The 25,024-nt window shown below is 41.0% G+C and overlaps 1 long non-coding RNA gene and 1 other non-coding gene across 2 annotated transcripts; one reads left to right on the forward strand and one right to left on the reverse strand.

The window, feature by feature from the left end:
• Positions 1 to 14,540: 14,540 nt before the first annotated feature.
• Positions 14,541 to 14,647, forward strand: LOC129645079 (U6 spliceosomal RNA). Its single transcript, XR_008711170.1, has one exon. It is a non-coding gene; the product is annotated as a U6 spliceosomal RNA (small nuclear RNA).
• A 3,436-nt stretch (positions 14,648 to 18,083) lies between these two features.
• LOC129643491 (uncharacterized) lies at positions 18,084 to 20,353 on the reverse strand. The gene is made up of 3 exons (XR_008710333.1): positions 19,003 to 20,353; positions 18,803 to 18,887; positions 18,084 to 18,278 (listed from the first exon to the last, which is right to left on the reverse strand). It is a non-coding gene; the product is annotated as an uncharacterized LOC129643491 (long non-coding RNA).
• Between the last annotated feature and the right edge of the window lie 4,671 nt (positions 20,354 to 25,024).

The following is a 25,024-nucleotide window of genomic DNA, read 5'->3' on the forward strand; positions in this document are numbered from 1 at the left end:
CCCGTCCCTGGGATTCTCCAGGCAAGAACACTGGAGTGGGTTGCCATTTCCTTCTCCAATGCGTGAAAGTGAAAAGTGAAAGTGAAGTCGCTCAGTCGTGTCCGACTCTTAGCGACCCCAGTCGTGTCCGACTCTTAGCGACCCCATGGACTGCAGCCTACCAGGCTCCTCCATCCATGGGATTCTCTAGGCAAGAGTACTGGAGTGGGGTGCCATCGCCTTCTCTGGATATATGTATATACAGAGCTGATTCACTTTGCTGTACAGTAGAAACTAACACAACATTGTAAAGCAACTATAATTTAAAAATAGATAAAATTTCAAAGAAACAAAAAACAGTCTTTCCTGACTGCAAGTCCTTGTAATTTCCTGGAGGGCAGCTTACATTTTAGCACAGCATCAACAGAGGATGGGCCTTGTCAGTTTAGCAAATTTTCACTTACTCCTGTGGTCTTCTCTGTGATGTATAATCAGGGGAATTCACTGAACATCCCATGCAGGCTCTGTTTTAGGACTTATCAAGCAGTGGTTGTTGCTACAGCCCTACTAATAGTTATCTTGGACACTAGGAGACGTAGTTACATTAGATTAGAGGAGAAGAAGGTGGATTAGGTCACCACATGTCTGCAGCTCATATTCACAGCCTGTGTGAAAACCTGTGTGAAAACTCTTTCTAGAGTGAGGCTGACAAGTGTTCCATGGTTTAGTTTCAAAGATTAAAGAAAATTTAGTGACCATACATAAAGATTTTAAATCTTTTGGTTTCCTGCCAAGCCTCAAATGTAGGCCTGAAGGGAGTGGGGGTGTGTGTGGGGGTGCACAGTGCAAATGATGTGATTTTGCTCACTGACATCAATGTGGTAAAACTCTCCATTTCTGAACCATGGTTTCTAGTACAAAGTGAAAAAGTAAAGTGAAAGTGTTAGTCACTCAGTTATATCCAACTCTTTGTGATCCCATGGACTGTAGCCCACCAGGCTCCTCTGCCCACGATATTCTCCTGGAAAGAATACTTCAGTCAGTTGCCATTCCCTTCTCCAGGGGATCTTCCTTATCCAGAGATTGAACCTGGGTCTCTTTCACTGCAGGTGGATTCTTTACTGTCTGAGACACTAGGAAAGCCTTTTCTAGTACAAATAGCAAATAGTTCCCATAAATGATAAGATGTAGATTGAATCATGCAGCCTGGGGAATTTCACTGTCTTCAACTTGGATCTTTGTGGATTAATGGATTTGTATGGAAGCAAAACTTGCCACCCCAAAATGTGTCTCTTTAGCATAGGGATTATTTTGAGCTAAAAACAATCAATTATTTCAAGCTAAAAAGACACAGAAGAAGCTTTGTCCTTGCCCACTATCCTGCCTAAAAGAATTTACATATAACTTTTTCTAGAAAGGGAGCTATCATCATGGATAACCACAATATAACGTGAACTAGAATGTGAACTGGTTTGGTAGCCAGGGAGGAACTGAGAAAGTCTGTTTGTGAAAATTTCTCTCAGCATCCCATGACATCTATATGGCCCAGCAAATGTTTGTTTACTAAATATTGCTTGTTTTTCATCTTATTTTGTGAGGGTCTTCCTTCCCTTTGAAGACCTAAACCCTTACCACCTTCCCCTTTTCTCAGATAACATATAAACCTCAATTTCCTAACTTCTCTTTGGGCCTCATATCTTATCAGTTCAGTCACTCAGTCGTGTCTGACTCTTTGCAACACCATGGACTGCAGCACGCCAGGTCTTCCTCCTCACCAACTCCTCGAGTTTACTCAAACTCACGTCCGTTGAATCTGTGATGCCATACAACCATCTCATCCTCTGTCAGCCCCTTCTGCTCCTGCCTTCAATCTTTCCCAGCATCAGGGTCTTTTCCAAGGAGTCAGCTCTTCGCATCAGGTGGCCAAAGTATTGGAGTTTCAGCTTCAACATCAGTTCTGCCAATGAATGCTCAGGCCTGATCTCCTTTAGGATGGACTGGTTGGATCTCCTTGTAGTCCAAGGGACTCTCAAGAGTCTTCTTCAACACCACAGTTCAAAAGCATCAATTCTTCGGCGCTCAGCTTTCTTTATAGCCCAACTTTCACATCCATACATGACCATTGGAAATACCATAGGCTTGACTAGACAGACCTTTGTTGACAAAGTAATGTCTCTGCTTTTTAATATGCTGTCTAGGTTAGTCATAACTTTCCTTCCAAGGAGTAAGCATATTTTAATTTCTTGGCTGCAGTCACCATCTGCAGTGATTTTGGAGCCCCCAAAAATAAAGTCAGCCACTGTTTCCACTGTTTCCCCATCTATTTCCCATGAAGTGATGGGGATGCCATGATCTTAGTTTTCTGAATGTTGAGTTTTCAAGCCAACTTTTTCACTCTTCTCTTTCACTTTCATCAAGAGGCTCTTTAGTTCTTCAAGTTCTGCCATAAGGGTGGTGTCATCTGCATAGCTGAGGTTATTGATAGTTCTCCCAGCAATCTAATTCCAGCTTGTGCTTCTTCCAGCCCAGCATTTCTCATGATGTACTCTGCATATAAGTTAAATAAGCAGGGTGACAATATACAGCCTTGACATCCTCCTTTTCCTATTTGGAGCCAGTCTGTTGTTCCATGTCCAGTTCTAACTGGTGCTTCTGACCTGCATATGGATTTCTCAAGAGGCAGGTCATGTGGTCTGGTATTCCCATCTCCTGAAGAATTTTCAACAGTTTGTGATCATCCACACAGTCAAAGGCTTTGGCATAGTCAATAAAGCAGAAATAGATGTTTTTCTGGAATCTCTTGCTTTTTCAATGATCCAGCAGATGTTGGCAATTTGAGTTCTTGTTCCTTTGCTTTTTTTAAAACCAGCTTGAGTATCTGGAAGTTCATGGTTCACGTATTGCTGAAGCCTGGCTTGGAGAATTTTGAGCATTACTTTACTAGGGTGTGAGATGAGTGCAATTGTGTGGTAGTTTGAGCATTCTTTGGCATTGCCTTTCTTTGGGATTGGAATGAAAACTGAGCTTTTCCAGTCCTGTGGCCACTGCTGAGTTTTCCAAATTTGCTGGCATGTTGAGTGCAGCACTTTCACAGCATCATCTTTCAGGATTTGAAATAGCTCAAGTGGAATTCCATCACCTCTACTAGCTTTGTTCATAGTGATGCTTCCTAAGGCCCACTTGACTTCACATTCCAGGATGTCTGGCTCTAGGCGAGTGATCACACCATCATGATTATCTGAGTCATGAAGATCTTTTTTGTACAGTTCTTCTGTGTATTTTGCCACCTTTTCTTAATGTCTTCTGCTTCTGTTAGGTTCATACTATTTCTGTCCTTTATTGAGTCCATCTTTGCATGAAATGTTCCCTTGGTATCTCTGATTTTCTTGAACAGATCTCTAGTCTTTCCCATTTGGTTGTTTTCCTCTATTTCTTTGCATTGATCACTGAGGAAGGCTTTCTTATCTCTCCTTGTTATTCTTTGGAACTCTGCATTTAAATGGGTATGCTATGCTATGCTATGCTAAGTCACTTCAGTCGTGTCCGACTCTGTGCAACCCCATAGATGGCAGCCCACCAAGCTCCCCTGTCCCTGGGATTCTCCAGGCAAGAACACTGGAGTGGGCTGCCATTTCCTTCTCCAATGCAGGAAAGTGAAAAGTGAAAGTGAAGTCGCTCAGTCGTGTCCGACTCTTAGCGACCCCATGGATTGCAGCCTAACAGGCTTCTCCGTCCATGGGATTTTCCAAGTACTGGAGTGGGGTGCCATTGCCTTCTCCTTAAATGGGTATATCTTTCCTTTTCTCCTTTGCTTTTTGCTTCTCTTCTTTTCACAGCTATTTGTAAGGCCTCCTCAGACAGCCATTTTGCTTTTTTGATTTCTTTTTCTTGGGGATGTTCTTGATCCCTGTCTCCTGTAGAATGTCATGAACCTCCGTCCATAGTTCATCAGGTACTCTATTAGATCTAGTTCTTTAAATGTATTTCTCACTTCCACTGTATAATCGTAAGGGATTTGATTTAGTTCATACCTGAATGGTCTAGTGGTTTTCCCTACTTTCGTCAATTTAAGTCTGAGTTTGGCAATAAGGAGTTCATGATCTTATCCACAGTCAGCTCCCGGTCTTGTTTTTGTTGACTGTATAGAGCTTCTCCATCTTTGGCTGCAAAGAATATAATCAATCTGATTTCGGTATTGACCATCTGGTGATGTCCATGTGTAGAGTCTTCTCTTGTGTTGTTGGAAAGAGGGTGTTTGCTATGACCAGTGTGTTCTGTTGGCAAAATTCTATTAGCCTTTGTCCTGCTTCATTCCGTATTCCAAGGCCAAATTTGCCTGTTACTCCAGGTGTTTCCTGATTTCCTACTTTTGCATTCCAGTCCCCTATAATGAAAAGGACATCTTTTTGGGGTATTAGTTCTAAAAGAACTTACCATATCTTATAGAGTCCCAATATAAACATGTTAAATGAAATTTTTTTTTTCCTATTAATCTCTCATGTCATTCAGAGTATTCCAGCACTGTCCATTGGCTGACTGTAACTACAGGAGACACCCTGAGGGAAACCACCTGACTGAGCCCACTCAACACCCCAAACCAGGAGAGTTAATAATAAGATGATTGCCATTGTTCTACACCACTAATCCTTGGGTTGGTTTGTTATGGAGCAATAGATAACCAAAGTTTTAATTGTGCTTTCATTGTGAAACTAGCAAAAGCAATCCCTAAAAGGATGGCATTAACTACTTACTGAGGGTATATTACATACTAGCTCTCGTGAGGTGAAGGCAACCTGGGAACACCAAATTTAATAAGCATAACATCTCAGAGGAAAAAGCAGCTGAAAGTTGCTTCTATCAAGGGTGATGTACCAGACCTGAAGACTGAGCAGCAGGAGCATGGAGAGCTGCCAACAAGATGTTATGGGTTTTTATCCCACACTGTTCAACAAAGATATGGATTCTGGTGAATGATGAAAACAGGAATTATTGACAGAGCTCTTCTTATGACCTGGTTCGTAGGACCTTTTGAACTAACTTCTCTCCCTGTGCTGACCCCCTGCCCACCCAGGAAGCTGATTATGTATAAGGCTGCCCTGATATGTATCTCCTGCCCACAAGGAGAAATTGTGATGGCAGGACCAGGGCACAGGATTGTGCTGACCCTACTAATTCTGTTGACAGGTTCTATTGCCTTATACTGCAATGGGTTATGAGACTAGTTAAAGTAAATCAGTCTCCTGTAACCTGTCGTCTCATAGTAAACTGATAAATATTGATTTCCTCAATGTGCAATTCTAACCAATGGAAAGGACCCTAATAACTCCTCAAAGGCCTCCCTCAGAGCTGGCACTGCCCACAACATTTTACGTATCCAATTCATATCCAGTCAACAACATTGCTATTTGTAATGGTCATCCTGTATAGGTTTTGGGTGGCATGTGTCTTTATTCCTTTTCAGTAAATATCTAGGATCGGGATTACTGGGTGATATGACTAAGAGTTTTAAATACAGTGTGTCATTTAATTCTCACCAGCAGCCATTTGTGAAAGTATTGTTTTCAGTTCCTCTTTAGACATGAAAACTAAGATAGACAGAGGTTATATAATTGCCTAAAAGTATGTGCTCTGTGAGGCTTCCCTGGTGGCTCAGATGGTAAAGAATCTGCCTGTAATGCAGGAGACCCAGGTTCGATCCTGGGTTTAGGAAGATCCCCTGAAGAAGGGAATGGCAACCCACTCCAGTATTCTTGCCTGGAGAATTCCGTGGACAGAGGAGCCGGGTGGGCTATAGCCCATGGGGTCATGAAGAGTTGGACTCGACTAAGGGACTAACACTTGCACTTTTCATGTGGTCTGTGGGGAGAAACCCAGGCTTGTTTGATTGCAGAACTGAAGGAATGGATCATAAAGCAACAAAAATATGAAGGTGACAATGAGGCTCAATTCAAAACTCAATTCAGAGATGAGTCAAGACCTTTACCTTTTTATCCAGTTCAAATACTATAGGATTGTGCCAACCTCCATCACTGAAACAGAACTCTGATCAATGTCTTCTCATAAGGCTCCTCTGCTGATAACACCTACTAAATATGTTAGCACACAAGCAAGTGTAAACAATATGTCTCCTCAAACACACACTCACATTTGTGAATTTCTAATCTTCTTTTTGCACAATAATGATAGGAATAACTTAAGTATATGAATAATAACATCTTTATCAATTGCATTTTATCTTCAAATATATATTGCTTGGATTTCAAAATTGTATTCATAATATGAACAAGAGATAAATTGTAATGAAGATTAACCTCTAAAAATGTATTGTGGAGATTTTTGAGCTCTTCTGTAGAATTGGAAATAATAGAAAGTTGACAGTAAAATATAAAAGTAGATCATGAATGGTTAATACTCAATTTTTCTATGATGAAGGAATTAAGTAGTCACCACAGTGACAGTTTAAGGCAAATTTGTCATCCCCCAGTCCCTAGCACAAAGTCTTGCATTTATTATGAGCTGAATAAACATCTGCCGAGTTGAATTTAATCTTTCCAAGATGAATGTTTATAGGAATGGTGAGATAATAGTGACAAGTACTCTTTGTAAAGTCTGTGGGTTTAGCATTAATAAAGGCAATATATTCTCGTCTTACTAACAAAACAAAAATGGAATACAAATGTACTTTGAATGCAGTAACCAGCTTCCCCAAGAAGTCCAAGCTTAATGGGGTTGTTGACAATTATGACTGACACTTGGCTCATAAGACATTTGAATACCAGTGTATTCTTTTCTCATAGGCTTTAACTACTAAGGAAAACTTATAAAATCCTTTTGAGGATTACTCACTGGAGACTTTAGAAGAACAAAAGTAAATGCAAGGAATCCAGCATCTGGAATCTTCTACCTTGGGAGGCAGAGCTCATCTCCCATTCTAGAAGTTGAAATTGGTAGAAACTGTCCACCTGCTGTTCCCTTACAGCCAAGGCTCAGGATGTGGGCTCTACTCATCACGTGCTCTGGCCCCTGTTTGAAGGGGAACCCAGTGATCTGGAGAAGGAAGAACTCTATAGAATTCACTCTGGCAAGTCTGTGGGCAGAGGCACCAGGACATTCAGCTTCCAGAAACTGCAGTGGGCAGAGTTCCAGTGGCAGCATCTGGCTTGTGTGCCTGCATTATTAGCAGTGTATACTCTAGAGCTTATGCTCATGGCTAGTAGCAGCAGTGCTCTCACGGGAATAATTCTGTGGTATGATATTGGGTAGTGTTCAAGAATGCTTATCCTTTGATTCTGGAACTGAAAAACTTGACTGATACAGCACCATTGGAAAGAAAAATAAAACAAGCTGCAAATAGCTGAATCATATAAAGAAATCTTGCACAATAAAATTGGGGCATACTGCTTACTCCAGAGGAAAATAGGATAACTATGATGACCTGAGGCTCAATGTCTGTGAAACAAAAGCAGAGACAGTTTGTTAATAGTGCAAGAGTGTCATTCCCCCAGTAATAGTAAAGTAAGTGTTCTGCCTAACACCTGCACAGATGTTTACAGGAGTATTTTGTGCAGCCAACTTTGATGGTGGTCTCACAGTAGGTTAATTGCAATGGATCTGTGGACGACAGTAAGAATCAGTTTCAGAATTTTACTTTCCTGGGTGATATGAATTGCTTCATTGTCCTAGAAGAAATTACATTAAAACAAACCTCTCAAGGAAATGCATTGTTGCCTCCCCAGCATTCATTCTTTCTGTCTCCTTTCTAATGGGACCTAGAGCTTCCCAGCTTTGAAGATTGGTTGGAATTGATCTCACAGGAGCTGAAGGAGTGGACCACAGTCTCAGCGGTTGGATAGGATGATTCAAGCTGTGTCAAAGGGCCATAAAGGAGATGTTTGATGAAGAATATCTGGAGAATAAAATTATTCTCTCTCATGTGAATGTTACCAGAAGATGCTCCCTTCTCCCACTGGCTGTGAAAGGGAAGCAGTTAGCTCCAGCTGGCTCTTGTGGCATGGTGCTGTCATGAAGACTGACAGCTTTAGGGCACTTCTGCGCTCAGCAAGGCAGAGTAGAGAGTCAGATACAAAGTGGGCCCTGTGGCATCACTAAACTACTGGGCCAGACTTGGCCTAAGAGGCCATTCATGCCCTTCAGTAAGCAGCTTGGAGATGGAGCTGCCCAGTGACCACTAAATAGGGGTAATGCCAGTGGAAGAAAAAAGTGGAAGAAGCATGTTGGACAGTGACATCCGTGAAAGCAAAGGGGAAGAACTCAGGATTGGGCAAGGGAAGCCCAGATTGCAATGCAGATTTTATAAACTATTGGCCAACCCAACAGGGAGATTTAGAGTAAGACATGTTTATTGGAGGATTCTCACACTGACAGAAATGCCCAGGCCCTGGTAATCCACCTGTGCTTACTGACCAGGGCTGTCCAGAAAGAGTGTGGTCCCAGATCAAGACCCAGTGGCTGGTGGCTGACAGTTACCTCCACTCCTCACAGTTGACAGTCTGTCCTCTTTGGAAAGAAGATCCACATGGCGTAACTTCTCTACCTTTGGACTTCTTAAGTTACTTGACCCACCAAATCCCTGTCTTCTTATTGCTGTTACTGCTGTTATCATTATTATTATTAAAACAATTTGACTTCAGTTCTTTTCTGTTACTTGTGACCAAAGGAATTCCAACTAGTATGTGAAATTATATTTTTAGACTTTAAAAGATTGTGAGCTCATTAAAAGATTGTCAGCACACTTAAAGAGCAAAAACAAAACAAAAAATAAATGAATAAACGATGTATATCACAGAACTGCTATGTAGTTGGAGGTAATAAATGGTAACTACTGTGATTGATATCCACTACAGTTATATTACTCATCAATGTTTAATCATGGTAATTGAGTTTGTAGTACCCAAAGCTGCTTTTTTTTGGTGCAGAAGATCATAGTTATAGTTCCCTATATGCTTGTGCAAATATTCAATTTATAAAAAGTATAAATTTTATAGCCTAGTTTATATAAGCCTTCACTTTTAACTCACAAATCTTGTTAATATATTTACAAATGTTATTGTGTTATAATTTTAAACACAATTTGTTATTTAATTAATGCCCAATTACCTTATAGATTTGAGGGATTAAATGCTTTAAATGTTAACATAATTTAGAAAATTTATGAACTAGATTTTCTTAGATATTTCACTCTTTTATTGCCAATTTGATGAACTGATTCTCTCAAATATTTCACCTGATAAGGCAAACTTACAAATCTAACATGTAAGATACCTGTAATCTTTATAAAACTCTTCTAAATTTAGTAAATCAGATTTATAAGTTCAATAAATTAGATGCTCATATCCACTTGAAACATCTTACAATAGATAAAGTACTTATAAAGCAGCATAATAATTACAGAACAGCTTACACAAAGAGATGAACTCTATTTGAATTTATCCTTTTCTGCAGTAGAGCACTCAATCACCCAACTAAAAGGTACAGATCACCATCAAGAGCCTGCTGTGTGTGACAGAGAAAGACAAATACTGTATGATCTCATGCATATGTGGAATCTTAAAAAATGTTTACAAAGCCAAACTTTCAGAAACAGAATAGAAGGGTGGTTGCCAGGGTGTGGGGGTGGGAATAACAGGGGAGGCATGCTGGTCAGTGGGTAGAAGCCTTCAGTTAAAACATTAATAAATTTGAGGATCTAATGTACAGTTTAGTGGCCAAGGTTTATAGTGCTATATTGTATACTTGAAGTTGGCTAAAAGAATAGATCTTAAGTGCACACACACACACACAAAGGTAAATATGTGAGCTTATGGATGTGTTTGTTAATCTGACTGTGGTAGTCATTCCACAAAGTACATGCATATCAAATCATTACACTGTACACTCTATTGCTTAGCTGCTAAGCTGTGGCCGACTCTTTGTGACCCCACGGACAGTAGCCTGCCAGGCTCCTCTGTTCATGTGATTTCTTAGGCAAGAATACTGGAGAGGGCTGACACTTTCTTTTCCAGGGACAGTTTCGTTCAGTTCAGTTGCTCAGTCGTGTCCGACTCTTTGCGACCCCCATGGACTGCAGCACACCAGGCCTCCCTGTCCAGCATCAACTCCTGGAGTTTACTCAAACTCATGACCATTGAGTCAGTGATGCCATCCAACCATCTCATCCTTTGTCAGCCCCTTCTCCTCCTGCCTTCAATCTTTCCCAGCATCAGGGTCTTTTCAAGTGAGTCAGCTCTTTGTTTCAGGTGGCCAAAGTACTGGAGTTTCAGCTTCCACATCAGTTCTGCCAATGAATATTCAGGACTGATCTCCTTTAGGATGGACTGGTTGGATCTCCTTGCAGTCCAAGGACTCGCAAGAGTCTTCTCCAACACCACAGTTCAAAAGCATCAATTCTTCGGCGCTCAGCTTTCTTTATAGTCCAACTCTCATATCCATACATGACTACAGGGAAAACCATAGCCTTGACAAGACAGACCTTTGTTGGCGAAGTAATGTCTCTGCTTTTGAATATGCTGTCTAGGTAGTCATAGCTTTTCTTCCAAGGAGTAACTGTCTTTTAATTTCATGGCTGCAGTCACCATCTGTAGTGATTTTGGAGCCCAGAAAAATAAAGTCAGCCACTGTTTCCACTGTTTCCCCATCTATTTCCCATGAAGTGATGGGACCGGATGCCATGATCTTAGTTTTCTGAATGTTGAGCTTTAAGCCAACTTCTTCACTCTTTTCTTTCACTTTCATCAAGAGGCTCTTTAGTTCCTCTTCACTTTCTGCCATAAGGGTGGTGTCATCTGCATATCTGAGGTTATTGATATGTCTCCCAGCAATCTTAATTCCAGCTTGTGCTTCCTCCAGCCCAGCGTTTCTCATGATGTACTCTGCATATAAATTAAATAAGCAGGGTGACAATATACAGCTTTGACATCCTCCTTTTCCTGTTTGGAACCAGTCTGTTGCTCCATGTCCAGTTCTAATTGTTGCTTCCTGACCTGCAAGCACGTATCTCAAGAGGCAGGTCAGGTGTTCTGGTATTCCCATCTCTTTCAGAATTTTCCAGTTTATTGTGATCCACACAGTCAAAGGCTTTGGCATAGTCAATAAAGCAGAAATAGATGTTTTTCTGGAACTCTTTTGCTTTATCGATGATCCAACAGATGATGGCAATTTGATCTCTGGTTCCTCTGCCTTTTCTAAAACCAGCTTGTACATCTGGAAGTTCACGGTTCACATACTGTTGAAGCCTGGCTTGGAGAATTTTGAGCATTACTTTACTAGCATTTGAGATGAACTCAATTGTGCAGTAGTTTGAGCATTCTTTGGCATTGCCTTTCTTTGGGATTGGAATTAAAACTGACTTTTTCCAGTCCAGGGACACTGTACACTCTAAATAGATACAATTTTGTCTGTCAATTATAAAACTGGGAAAAAAGAGAGAGAGAAAGCATGTTATGTTTGCTAGGTAACAACTTAGAACCACAGGAAGGGTACTGCTCCAGATTCAGGTAAGGAACGTGACCTGGGCACAGCACCCAGGTACCTCTTCAAGGATGCTGCTACCTGAGCCACATCCTCTGAGTCCCTTCTTACAATCTGGTTTTAGCAGCTTTATCCCTGGAAGACTCCCAGCTTGTAATTTTCAGCTGGAATAAAATTTAGTTTCATAATCCAGTGTATCACATATGTCTTTTTGTGCCTTTTGAGTTTCATCCTGACCCAAATTTACAAATTTTTATTATTTGATTTCCATTTACATAATTCTGAATCCCTTACCTAAACTTCAACTTATCTCCTTATAGTCTGATTAGACTTAACAAATATGGCACCCTTTTATATTTTACTTTTTCTTTGCCTCAATTGTCTCTCTTCCACAGTAATTTACTGAGAAAGAAAACATCTCTGCTCTAAAGAGTTATTTTTCTGTTGGAGACAGCTAAGGCATCTACATAAGTCACCCATAAAATAGGCAAAAATAAAGACTGCTCTAAAAACTTTATAAGCAAATATGAGATCCCTGTAGCTGACAGAATTCTAAAATGGCCCCTATGAATATTGCTCTCAGCATTACTCCTGCTGTTATGTTACCTAAAGAAGGCTGAGCACCGAAGAATTGATGCTTTCAAACTGTGGTGCTGGAAAAGACTCTTGAGAGTCCTTTGGACATCAAGGAGATTAAACCAGTCAATCCTAAAGGAAATCAACCCTGAATATTCAATGAAAGGACTCATGCTGAAGCTCCAATACTTTGGCCACCTGATGCAAAGAGCCAACTCTTTGAAAAAGACCCTGATGTTGGGAAAGATTGAAGGCAGGAGGGGAAGGGGACGACAGGATGAGATAGTGGGATGGCCTCACTGACTTAATCAATGTGAGTTTGATAAAACTCTGGGAGGTAGTGAAGGGCAGGAAACCTGGCATGCTGCAGTTCATTGAGTCATAAAGAGTCAGACACGACTTGGCGATTGAACAACAACATGATAAAAGAAAGTTTTCCACTTGTAAATAAGGTTATCAATCAATTAACCATAGATAGGGAGGTTATCCCTATGGACTAACCTCATCACAAGAGCCCTTTAAAAGTAGAGAGTTCTCTCTGGCTGGTGGCAGAAGGAGAGACAGGAAGATCAAAAGCCTGAGTAGGGATGAATGAGAAGGAAGCTGTTGTTGGGACAGAAGGAGTTTCAGAGCAAGGACCTGAGAGTGGACTCTAGAAACTGATCATAGTCCTAAGTGACCACCACGAAGGAAGTGGGTACCTCAGCCCTGCAAGTAACTGAATTCTTCAAGAATCTGAATGCTTGAAGAGAGGCTCCAATTAAGAACTCAGTTGGACTGATGCCTGGGTTTCAGCTTTGTGAGAACCCAAGCAGAGTATTGAGGTGAGCCTACCCAGACTCTGATCCACAGAACTGGGAGCTAATAAATGGATGATGCTTTACTCTCTTCCTGGTATTTGTTATGCAGCCATGAAAGCTAATACAATTGCATAGATAAAAGTTCTACTCATGCTCAAAGACTCAATTTATTAAATTCTTTGTGTGTGTGTGTGTGTGTGTGTAGGTATCTAACATAAGGAGGTCTTAGGATATAAGAGGGTATTTGGGGGACTTTCCTGATGAAAGTAGGCAGTGAGACTGGAAGGCTGCATCTTGGTTGACTGCAGGGAGATCTTAAAAATGTGGTGAAATGGTTTATCTGGGAGAAAAGTCAAAGGCCTAGAGTTTTCCTCTATTGACCTTAGCAGAAATGTCTACGCTGTTTTCCTCCTGGCAGGAGGCATTAAAATGAAATGTGTTTCAGTCTGGATAACATACTCTACCATTTATCAGCGAGAAAGATTTTAGCTTATATTGTTTATCTAGTTGGCAACACCTAGCAAAGCTCTGGAGAATGGCGTTCAGGGCGGATAACTGCTGGTCGAGGTGGGGTCCACGGAGGGCAACTCTGAAGCGGCCCTGAAGCACGCAGAGGGAGGGGCGCACAGCGCGGGGAAGAAGTGCAGGAGTGTGACGGAGGGGGCGAGCGTGTGGCCGCACCCGTATTTTATCCAGAGCTTTTCTGGGCGGGAAGAAACATGGCAGCAAACCGTCTGCCTTTTATTTCCCTCATGTACAAAGAAAAGGAAAGAAAGTTCTAAAACAACCACGTTTACGTCATGTGTACGTTCTCCCCCTTATCCTTCCTGGGAACTAGTGGCGACCCGGCCCTACAGGTCCTATGATGTCTTTAACGCACAGAGTACTTTAACTTTTTCAAAGCACTGCCTGTTACACAGATCTTTCATTTCCTGACTGGACACGAGGATGAAGTTTATAGTCTTTTTATTGCTACTATTTTGACATTTTTATATACTTTTTCCCGCATAGCATAGAACATGTCACTCCTCATAATTGCTTTTATATACTACTTGACTTAAAGATTGTTTCAAACCTTCTTGCTCCTAAATCATTTTTATTTTTTAGCAGTCAGAACAAAGGATAGGTGGTTTTTTATAAAGTACCAGTGTTCAAGCTGAAGGTTTTATTTTTCACTCTTGTGTTCATCCACCTAAAATGATACCAATGATTTCTAAAGAAATGAGTTTGAATTTTTATCTTTTTTAGCTCAATTGTTATTATAGGTATAAATATATTTAAATAAATAGATAAATTTAAATATACATTAAGCCTTCTAATTACCTTAGCAAATGACATAATTTTGAGGTACTTTTTACATTAATTAATTTTCTTTTAAACTAGGATTTAGATTGGACAGTATGTCTAATTACCTCATCTCTGGTATTTTTAATGCGATAATAACAATCAACATCTGTGAAATGTCCTCAGTACACCAAGAGTTTTATAGAATCTCTAACATGGCAAATTTCTACTCATAGAACATATTGATGTTATCCAATATGCTTTATTCAAGAACATATTGGATATTCTATATCCCATCATTCTTAATGGTGAGAAAAAAAAAACCACTCAATTTTGCAAAATATCTCATTCCCAACTGTTTACCTTAGTCTTCCACTAAGGTTTTATTTCATAATTTTTAAAATGAAAAGTTCTGTGCTCGCTTCGGCAGCACATATACTAAAATTGGAACGATACAGAGAAGATTATCATAGCCCCTGCGCAAGGATGACACGCAAATTTGTGAAGCGTTCCATATTTTTTAGTAAACACCTTTGAAACCTTAAAAAAAATAAAATAAAATAAAATAAAATGAAAAGTTCTATAATTTTTATTTTAATGTAGTCTTTGTTATAAAAAAGCTTAACTCAGAGTAATGATTATAAACTTAAGCTTTTCTTAGCAGAAATTAAGTTCCTCATCAAGCAACAAATATTCAAACTGTTGGTACTCTGTATACAGACATAATTTCTCAGGTCTGCAGTTAATGGCCTCAAGGTCTCAACTTGTAAAAACATGAAAGGTATGTAAAAAATAATATTTTGACCATGTATTTATTATATTCAATGATTATATATATATATACTTTTCTTACAAATACCTGTATTGAAAGACAATATATAAAGGGTTTCATGAATGGAACAGACCAAGTTCTCTTAGAATACAGGAGAAAGAGGATTTGGATGAGAAGGAAAGAACATAGTCATTCCCAGAAGACAAGTTATGGGGTTTATCCTGACTGATTCTTATTAAAGAGATCTTGGACCAATTATTACTTAACATTTCTAGACTTCAATTTCTTCATTTGTAATAATAATATTATTGATAATAATAATAACAATTATTGTTATTTCAGCTCCTGATATATACAAATTGATCAATAAGTATTTTATTTTTTTCTTCATTTGTTATTTGTAATGTCTTTAAAATAAAAATTAATACTTGGGAATTCCCTGGTAGTCCAGTGGTTAGGGCTCTGCACTTTCACTGCCAAGGGCTCAGCTTCAATCCCTGGTAGGGGAACTAACAATCTGCAAGCTGCACAGCAAAGCCAAAAAATACATTAATACTAAATTTTCTAATAAAAAGATTCTTAGGCCAAAACCTGTATATTAACACAACACCATAGACTGGGTGGCTTAAACAAAAATTTATTTCTTACAGTTCTGGAGGCTAGAAGTCTGAGATGAAGGTGCCAGGCTGGTTGGTTTCTGGTGAGGGCTCTCTTCTTGGCTTACAAAAGACTGCCTTCTCACTGTGCCCTTACATGGTGAAAGGAGAGAAACCAAGTTCCCTGGCATCTCTTCTTATGAGGGCACTAATCTCATGGGACCAAGGCTCTACTCTCACAACCTCACGTAATCCTGATTACTCCCCAAAGGCCCCAACTTCAAATACTCACACGTTGGAGGTTGGGACTTTAGCATATAAGCTTGGTGGGAGGACACAAACATTCAGTCCCTAACAACAGGTTTTTATCTGCATATCAAGCAAGGTAAAAACATGACTGGTGAGAGAGTAACATACGAGGAGGCTTTTCCAAAGGAAACTTTGATGTGACTTATTGATTAGCCATGGTAAATTGATGTTTCAGAAGCCAAGAATTTTTATGATGCTTTATAAGCCAAGACCTTACCTGTCTCCTGAGAAACCTGTATGTGGGTCAAGAAGCAACAGTTAAAACCCTGTATAGAACAACTGATTGGTTTAAGATCGAGAAAGGAGTACGACAGGGCCGTCTGCTGTCACCCTGTTTGCTAATCCATATACTGAGCACATCATTAGAAATGCCAGGGTTGATGAGTTACAAGCTGAAATCAAGATAGGCAGGAGAGACATCAACAACCTCAGATATGCGGATGATACCACTCTAAGGGCAGAAAGTGAAGAGGAACTAAAGAGCCTCTTGATGAGGGAGAAGGAGGAGAGTGAAGGAGCTAGCTTAAGAATAAATATGAAAAAAAAACCCAAGATCATGGCACCCAGCCCCATTACTGCACGGCAAACAGAAGGCTAAAATGTGGAAGTAGTGACAGATTTCCTCTTCTTGGGCTCCAGAATCATTGCAGATGGTGACTGCAGCCATGAAATCAGAAGACAGTTGCTTCCTGGCAGGAAAGTGATGGCAAACTTAGACAGTGTGTTGAAAAGCAGAGACATTACTCAGCTGACAAAGGTCCACACAGTCAAGTCTGTGGTCTTCCCAGTGATCACGTACGGTTGTGAGAGCTGGACCATAAAGAAGGCAGAACACCAAAGAATTGATGCCTTTGAACTGTGGTGCTGGAGAAGACTCCTGGAAAGTCCCTTGGACAGCAAGGAAATCAAGCTAGTCAATATTAAGGGAGATCAACCCTGAATATTCACTGGAAGGACTGATGCTAAAGCTGAAATTCCAGTATTTGGGTCATCTAATACAGTCCCATAAGACTGTCCCCACCCTACCTCAGAGCTAATTGCACATAGCGGGTCACCAGTCAGACTTCTGTCTGACTTTTCTTACAAAGGAGGGTTCCACCACCCTTTCCTTGGCTTTGATTAATTTAGCTCAAAGAGCTCACAGAACTCAAGGAAGAACTTACTTCTGCTTACCAGTTTACCAAATGATGCAGTGAAAGATAACAGATGAACAGCCAGATGAGAAGACACATATGGTGAGGAATATGGGAAGGGATGCAGAGCATCCATGAGCTTTCTGGGCATGCCACTCTCCTAGAAGTTCCACCTGTTCACCAACCTGAAAACTCTCCAGCGCTCCTTCCTTTTAGAATTTTATGGAGGCTTCATCATGTAGGCATGACCAATCATAAACTCCATTTTCAGCCCTTCTCCCTTCTCAAGAGAATGAGGGGCAGGGCTGAAGACTTCAAGTTCCTAATCATGTCTTGGCCTTTCCAGTGACCCATCCACATCCACGAGCCCAACCAGAGTTATCTCATCAGAGTAAAACCCATTCCTATCATCCAGGTTGTTACAAGGGTTTCAGAAACTCTATGCCAGGAACCAGGGGCAGAGACCAACATATATGTTTTCTAGGATCTCATGGGCTTCCCAGGTGGCACTAGTGGTAAAGAACACACCTGCCACTGCAGGAGACACGAGAGATGAGGGTTTGATCTCTGGGTTGTGAAGATCCCCTGGAGGAGGGCAAGGCAACCCACTCCAGTACTTTTGCCTAGAGAATCCCATGGACAGAGAAGCTTGGAGGGCTATGGTTGTGAAGAGTTGGACACAATTGAAACGACTCAGCACGCACGCATGATCTTGTACCCACTACATGAGAACAGGACAGAGATTGAAATGCTTTGGGAAGCTATTTGACACATCAGACATAGGGGCTTAAGTAGAGGATTTATTGATGCCTAAAGTTTGGGAAATTATAGTGCAGCATTTACAGAAATCAAATGTTGCTGGGAGAGTCAGATCAGAATTTTAAATTCTGTTTTGTCTTCCAGGCCTGTTCTAGGGATAGTGAGATGGTAATACCTTTCATGAGGTCAAGAACTAGGGCTGAAAATTTCCCCTGGAGCTTATTCTGTTAATAGTCTACAGCTCTCTCCCACTTCCTCACCTTTACAGAGCTGCTCAACAGATACCCTGTATGCTCATAATTACCCCCTACAAGAAATTCTGGAATCTTCTCTTGGAAAAATAACCCAATGAAAAACATGATGACGGTTATGTATTAAATTATATGGCATCTCAAAATACCTCAGAACAGCATTTTATCATTTTCTGACTGCCATGCATAAGAAACATGGTTGTAAAAATCTCTTTCACTAAACTTTAGGAGAAAAACATCTCACTCTTGGAGCTCTAATACTGGATGATTATGATTAGAGAAATTGCAGGTCAGCTTCCTGGGACTAATGACATCTGTGGAACAGAGGAAGCCTGTCAAGGAGAGAACAATGAGATGTTTGATTTGTGGCTCCTGCATGCCCTGACACTATTGCTTCCAGTTGCTGATAATCATAGTACACATGCAATTATTTAGCTTCTTACACTGGTGAGTCCAGAAGTACTGTAGTAACATTAGTTTAATAACTATGAGAGCCTTAAATAGAGGGGCTATTTTATTTAAGTGGAAGTTATGGAATCTCCCCCCTTTTAATTCTGAAGGAGGCCTACGTTTTCTAAATGAAGTTTGAGTGACAGGAGAGAATGTTGTCATAACATCTCCATCTTCTGCCTGCCCCTGCCCTGAATCCAGCGTGATTCTGTGATGTTCAGCAGTAGTTGTTCATTGCTAGCCAAAATTTTTCTCTATGTGGGCCTTTGTGTACTTTCACAGCCCAAACACAGTTACCTGATACCAACGTACACAGCGTTTGTCTGCTTTTTTAGGAAAACATTATTGCAATATGAAACAGGATAAACTAGACTTGGTTGTAATGCAACTTGAGAAAGTGTAAGACCTGCTGATGTAGCTCTCCCAAACTGCACAGCAGCGATCAGCCTAACACGTGGAAGGAAGTATCCTTGGATTTTTCACCGTGGCTCCTGAAACAAGTCAGAAAGACAAGAAGCCAGAAATTCTCACCTGAATGCAACCCAATCCATTCTCCTCTACCATTTGTATGATTCTATAAATAAACAGAATGAGATCATGACTTACCCCTCTGAGACAGTGGTTTTCAAACTTTTGTGTCACCAAGACCCCTGGAAGCTGTGTTAACACACACATGGTTAGGCTCCCTTCCTGGAGTCTCGCTTCAGGAAGTCTGGATGGGGCCTGAGAACTTTCATTTCTAACCAGTTCCAGGTGATAGTAATGCTGCTATTCCAGCGACCACACCTGAGTGTCATTTCCTAAAGAAAAGACTTCTTGGTTTCACCTGGTTCTACCCACACCACAGTTTTTCTGGTTGGGTCTCACTACTTACGTTAAATAGCCTGGACCGTTTTTTTTTTTTGTTTTTTTTTGTTTTTTGTTTTTCAGATGGCAGTGGGTCTAAATTATTCAAACACTTTAACTGTGAGTCAGCCCTGAGAAAAGAGCACCAGTGATGGCATTGGCCGCACTAAAATGTCAGGGTTCCATCTGTGCCCTTTATGGAACCTGGCTGAGCAGAAGCAGGACGGCTCGATTCCAGAAGCTGCAGGTGTGAGGCCTGCGTGCCTACCTGGTTAGGAGATGGCAGGACAGTCTCACAAATGCCCTACCTGGCTCTGGAGAAGAAAGCACATCTCCCCCGCCCCTCATTCCTCTCCTGCCCCGCCTCTAGGGGCAGGGTTTTCCATACACCCTGGTTTGAGGTTTGTAGGAGAAGTGGCAGGCTCCCAGGGAGGCGCTGCTGTCTTCTAGCTCTTGGTGGTACATCAAATGGTATCTTCCCACAGGTTAGACTGACTCGTCTCCAGGCGCTGTGCCTGCCCCGGGGCACGGAAACCGTTCCGCACACCTACCACTGTTCTTTTATGAGAGGGGATTGATTTCCCTGCGAGGGTATGTGTGCGTGTGTGTTTAAGAAAAACCTCCAACACCTTAATTGCAGGTTTCTTAATAGCACTGTATGAAAACACTCATAGCTTACAAGCATTTATATAATCTGGGTCCTCAGAGTATCTCTTACACAGCTTTTTGATCTTTGAAGCTCCCCCGCTCCCATTTACTCTGCTTAACAGATGCAATTTATTTTCCATCTGTGCCACAAGTTTCCTGTTGAAGTGTCTAAAAATCTCTGGCTCGGAAAAGCATGGCTGTAGGTCTGGGGCTCTGCTGACGTTCTATGCTGGGCAGCCTTTCCATTTCATGTCTGCAGCACTGTGTGCAGAGGGGCGCTCAGGCTCTGAAAATGAGAACTTCACTGGATGCTGTGGAGATGAAAACCATGGGTTTGTCACGTAGAAGTCAGTGAGTGATCAACTTGGAAACTACGAGGGTGTAAATAATCCTCTTCTTGGTCTGTGCTTCGTGGCTCACTTCCTCTCCCTCAGGGTGACTCTGGTGCCCTTTGAAGGAGGGCGTGGATGTCTCCCTTAACCTTAGAGGGCCAGACGCCTCCTCCCAACATAAATCATTTTCCTTGATAACCAAGTAGGATCCTACCATCATCAGGCCCAGTGACTAACACGGAACAGGTGCTTTTAAGTGACTTATGAATGAATGAGTAAATGAATATCATTCATAAGTGTAGCTAAGCCCTTCTTGAACCTAGAAATACATCCAAGCTATTACAACTCATGGGTTAGTGGGTTCCATAAATTTACTTTGGGCCTTGGCAGACACTAGTTCCTTTTTTTTTTCCCCTTACAGTTATTTTTTCCAGAGGATTGCAGAGAGGTAGGAGAGCCTACGGAGAAGGCAATGGCACCCCACTCCAGTACTCTTGCCTGCAAAATCCCATGGACGGAGGAGCCTGGTGGGCTGCAGTCCATGGGGTCGCTAAGAGTTGGGCACGACTGAGCGATTTTACTTTCACTTTTCACTTTAATGCATTGGAGAAGGAAATGGCAACCCACTCAAGTATTCTTGTCCGGAGAATCCCAGGGACAGAGGAGCCTAGTGGGCTGCTGTCTATGGGGTTGCACAGAGTCGGACACGACTGAAGCGACTTAGCAGCAGCAGTAGGAGAGCCTATTTCTAATATTCTGGGAATTGTTCAAAACAAAGATAGTCTATGCAGGTATTAGTTAACTTTGGCTGTCTAGTAAATTATCTCGCTTTAACAGTTTAACAAAACAAGCATTCATTGTCACACAAGGTTTCTGAGGTGTGGTTTTGGCTCAGGGTCTCTCAAGGTGCAGTTGAGAAGTTCCAGGGTTGCCGTCATCCGAGGGCTTGACTGGAGAGTTTGCTTCCAAGGTGGCTCCTCACATGACTGGTGGCAGCATTCTGGGGTTCCACACCACAGGGTGTTCTCTGCAGGGAACCTGAATGTCCTCACATGTCTGCTGGTTCCTCCAGAGTAAGCAGTCCAACAGAGTGCAAGCGAGGGAGTGGAAAGCTGAAGTGCCTTTTGTGATCTAAAATTCTAAACTCTGATGTCTCACACCACCACCCCACCCCCTCTTGATTTTATTTCTTGGAAGGGGACCTGAAAGTCCAGCCCACATTCAAGGAGAGGAGGATTAGGCTCACCTTTTAAGAAAAGAGTAGCAAAAATTTGTGTACATGTTGTAAAATCACTACAATGAACCATAGAATTAGGAGACAGAAATATGTTTTAGCACATTTAGTGCCTGGTGAAAATAAATGCAGATTTACAGAATCTCAATTCTTTCTGCAGACACTAAAGGTGTCCTGCTGAGGAGGAGGGGTGTGTAACATGACATTTTGAAGTTAGAAGGGGCTTGCTGTCACACACATTTTTTTTCTTTTTAATTTATTTTTTTATTGAAGGATAATTGCTTTACAGAATTGTGTTGTTTTCTGTCAAACCTCAGCATGAATCAGCAATAGGTAGACATATATCCCTTCCTTTTTGAACCTCCTTTCCATCACCCACCCCATCCCACCCCTCTAGATTGATACACAGCCCCTGTTTGAGTTTGAAGTGAGTCACAAGGAGAAAGTTAAATGTTGTACTCTAACGTATATATACAAACCTAGAAAAAGGTACCAAAGAATTTATTTACAGGGCAGCAATGGAGAAACAGACATAGAGAATAGACTTACAGACATGGGAGAGGGGAGGAGAGGGTGAGATGTATGGAAAGAGTAACATGGAGACTTATATTACCATATGTAAAATAGATAGCCAACGGGAACTTGCTGTATGACTCAGGAAACTCACATGTTGTTTACGTGTGTTAAAGTATATCTAGACTATGCACCTAGTCAATATTTAAATTCCTTCTACCAGCCTCTGCTTGGACACAGGGTAAGGGAACTTCAATTTAAAATATTCATCCATTTTGTTTATTCAGTCATTCAACCTTCACAAAGCACCTACAATATGTCAAACAATCCTAAGCCTTTAGTATACAAAATGAATAAGACATGATTTCTACTTCAGACAGAGTAAAATCTAATGGTGGAGAAAGTGATATAAAAAAAAACCAACTAGCACGAGAGGATTGCAGTACATATTTCATGTAGAAGGAGCTATGGTGTCACTGCAGGGGGAGGTGATAACTCTTCCTTACATGGCAGAAAGTCAGCAGAAGCAAGCTTTCTCACTACTCTTATAAGCGCACCAATCCCAGTCATTAGGGCTCCACCCTCAGGACCTCTTCTAATCCTAATTGCTTCCCTAAGACCTCACCTCCTAGTAGAGTAGAGTTTCAACATATGAATGTTGGAGTGGGAGAGGGTGGAATAAGGATTGGAGGAAGTTTGATGGAAAAAATAACCTTTGAGTTAAAATTTGAAAGATGAGGAAGAGTACATTAGGAAAAGCAGAGGTGAGGCAATTCCAGAAAGAACCAGGGAATGTACAAATGTACAGAGGCAGGAAGCCATGTGGATTCATTCAAGAAATACCAAGTACTTCTGAGTGGAGCAAGAATGGAGGAATGAAACACAGGGCTGAAAACACATTTTGTGGCTGGTTGTTAAAGGTTTTGTACATTACTATTGATATTATGTATAAAATAGATAATTAATGAGAACCTATTGTATGGCACAGGGAACTCTGCTCAATGCTCTGTGGTGACATAAATGGGAAGGAAATCTAAAACAGAATCAATCATATAGCTGATTGACTTTGCTGTACAGCAGAAACTAACACAGTGTGAAGCAACTATACTCCAATAAAAATTAATATTAAAAAAGATCTTGTACGTATGCTATGCAGTTTAATCTTTATAAACATAATCTCCAAAGTGGGATAAATCTACCCTAGTGAGTTATCTACTGCACTGAGAAAAGAAAGATGTTACAGGGACTACCCTGGTAGTCCAGTGGTTAAGAATCTGCTTTTCAATGCAGAGGACGTGGGTTTGATGCCTGGTTGGAAAACTAAGATCCCACATGCTACAGGGCAACAAGAGAGTTCATGTGTCTCAACAAAGACCCAATGCAGCCAAAAATACATAAATAAATTCTTAAAAAACAACAACAACAACAACAAAGAAAGATGTTATGGACTGAATGTTTGTGTTCCCCCAGATTCATATGTTGAAGCTCTACCCTCAATACAGTAGTAGTAGGAGGTGAGGTCTTAGGAAAGTAATTAGGATTAGAAGAGGTCATGAGGGTGGAGCCCTAATGAATGGGATTGGTGCACTTATAAGAGTCATGAGAAAACTTGCTTCTGCTGTCTTTCTGCCATGTAAGGATACAGTGAGAAATTGGCAATTAGCAACCCAGAAGAGGGCCCTTACCAAGAACCTGTCCATGTTGATACCTTGATTTCAGATCTCCAACCTCCAAAGCTGGAAGAAATAAATGTTTGTTATTTAAGCCACCCTGTCTATGGTATTCTGTTATAGCAATCTAGATAGACTAAAACAAAATGTTAGAATTTCTGTTGATGTTTATTTATTAATATTTTAACAAATAAGAAATTAAGCCTTGCTAATATACACTATATGAACTGAGAGCAAATGTTGGTTGCTCAGTCATGTCCAACTATTTGCAACCCTGTAGACTGTAGCCCACCAGACTCCTCTGTCCATGGGATTTCCCAGGCAAGAATACTGGAGTGGGTTGCCATTCCCTTCTCCAGTGGATCTTCCCAACCCAGAGATCAAACCCAGGTCCCCTGCATTGCAGGCAGATTCTTTACCACCTGAGCTATCAGGGAAGCCCTGGTGACAGCAAGTATATTAGATAAAAATATTTCTTATATAGTAGAGCTATTCCTAAAATGAAATGGACAGAATTTGATGCCTGAATAGTTATAAAAATGATAACTCTGAAATTCTAACTTTGAGTGATAAGAAGATGGCAGGTGATGGGGTTCAGGGCAGGCTGCTCCCAATTATATCACTTTGATATATTGATTATTTTGAATTAAAGTTATATAGGAAACAGCCAGTACAAAAAGGACACTCTGACCCTCCTTTGTCCCTCTGAAAGCAGGAAATAAATCTCTCACAGGAAAGGAACCCTCCCTGTACCAGGAGGTAGAGAGACATCCTTACCACGAAAGACAGGGAAATTAGGGCTGAGAAGGCTGTATAAACAAACCTTGTTACTTCTTTACTAGTTACTACCTCCAGCCCAAACTGTGTTGTCTATCAATTCTTCATTAATGTATTATTTTTTTGTCTAAAACATATAAAAACTGCCTGCTTTGGTGATTTCTTTGAGTCCTATATTTATAAGACCTCCATGCATACAAAATCAATTTTTTCCCCTCCTGTTACTCTGTTTTGTGTTAACTTAAAATCACTGCAGATGGTGACTGCAGCCATGAAATTAAAAGACTCTTACTCCTTGGAAGGAAAGTTATGACCAAGCTAGACAGCATATTAAAAAGCAGAGACATTATTTTGTCAACAAAGATTCGTCTAGTCAAGCCTATGGTTTTTCCAGTTGTCATGTATGGATGTGAGAGTTGGACTATAAAGAAAGCTGAGCGCTGAAGAATTGATGTTTCTGAACTGTGGTGTTGGAGAAGACTCTTCAGAGTCCCTTGGACTGCAAGGGGATCCAATCAGTCCATCCTAAAGGAGATCAGTCCTGGGTGTTCATTGGAAGGACTGAGTGAAACTCCAATACTTTGACCACCTGATGCGAAGAGCTGACT

This window comes from Bubalus kerabau, chromosome 2 (assembly GCF_029407905.1).
Source record: "Bubalus kerabau isolate K-KA32 ecotype Philippines breed swamp buffalo chromosome 2, PCC_UOA_SB_1v2, whole genome shotgun sequence".
NCBI classification, from domain to species: Eukaryota; Metazoa; Chordata; class Mammalia; order Artiodactyla; family Bovidae; genus Bubalus; species Bubalus kerabau.